This window comes from Canis aureus, chromosome 25, assembly GCF_053574225.1.
Source record: "Canis aureus isolate CA01 chromosome 25, VMU_Caureus_v.1.0, whole genome shotgun sequence".
Lineage (NCBI taxonomy): Eukaryota > Metazoa > Chordata > Mammalia > Carnivora > Canidae > Canis > Canis aureus.
The window spans coordinates 17,990,421-17,991,796 of NC_135635.1; the positions used below are offsets into that span (position 1 = coordinate 17,990,421).

At 36.0% G+C, this 1,376-nt stretch overlaps 1 pseudogene; it reads right to left on the reverse strand.

Moving 5' to 3' along the window:
• Nucleotides 1–254: 254 nt before the first annotated feature.
• Nucleotides 255–1,105, reverse strand: LOC144297617 (small ribosomal subunit protein eS1 pseudogene; annotated as a pseudogene).
• Between the last annotated feature and the right edge of the window lie 271 nt (nt 1,106–1,376).

Consider the following 1,376-nt stretch of genomic DNA (forward strand, 5'->3'; position numbering starts at 1 on the left):
GGCTATCTGAGGGTTTTGGTTTCTTCACATCCTTGTTGACACTTGGTATTGTCAATCATTTTGATTTTAGTCATTGTATGTGGAAGTGTCTGTGGATTTAATTTGCATTTCTCTGATCACTAATGATTGAACGTCTTTTTACATGCTTATTGGCCATTTATATGTCTTCTTTGGAAACGTTTCTGTCCAAATCTTTAGCCCATTTTTTACTGGGTTGTTTTCTTATGATTAGTTGTATTCTTCCTACGCAATCATTATTATTTTTTTTAAACATCACAAATATGTTTTTATTTGTCACCATTAAATGTCTGAATTTTAAACAGATTCTTGGACTGATGGTTCATATCCATCAGCTCGTTCAACTTTAGCACCGGTCTCATCCCCCATAGCTTTTCCAGAACTACTACCTTCACCATGAAGCTCCATGAGTTTTCCCAATTCAAACTTGGGCTTCTTCAGCATTTTTACTTTTCTAACAAAAACATCATGGAGTGGATAAATAGACAAACTTTTTCTATATCTTTTCTGATGCTGTCTGGAATCAATTTATTGACCACTTCTTTCAAGTCATTTGTCTGCACCTCTCGTGTCATGATTTCCATCATCTTTTTCTGGATTTGGCGGACCTGTTGGTGCTGAGCGTAAGAGGTCTTCTGAATCTGATTATTGCGTTTTTTAGTAAAACCAACACAAAATAGATGAAGCAAATAACCATCGGTAGTCTTTACATCAACATAAGCTTCAATCATGGTCTGCCATTTTTGACCATGGAGCACATTTTGTCATGGGTAAGATCCATGCCATGGAAATTAGTCAGTTTTTGCCCTGCACATCCTCAGTGATTAGCTTGAATTTCCTAAATGCAACTTCATCATTCTTCAGATCAGCAAGGCTAACTTCAAAAACGTGACCCTTGAGACCATCAGACGCAATTTTGGTTCCTTGAGTTCTTGTGACTAGTGTTTTTCCAATATTTCTTATATTAAACATAGCTGGCGCTTTCACATCATACCAATCTTTCTTAGAAAATGGATCAACCACTTTCTTCTTGGCTCCCTTTTTGCCGCCTTTCGTAAGGCGCTTGTTCTTGCCGACCGCCATGGCGCTGCTCTCTCCTACTGAATCATTATTATTAAGATTTCTATATTCTAGACATAATTGCTTTATCAGATACATGTTTTTACAAATATTTTCCCCCACTCTATGGCTTACTCATCTTTTCATTTTCTTAAGAGTATTTTTTAAACAGCAGAAATATTCTCTTTGATGACACCAATTTATCAATTTGTTTTTTACAGTTTGTGATAAATCTTTGCCAACCCAAGGAAAACCACTGTTACATGTTGAATTGTGTCCTCTCAAATTAATATGTTGGA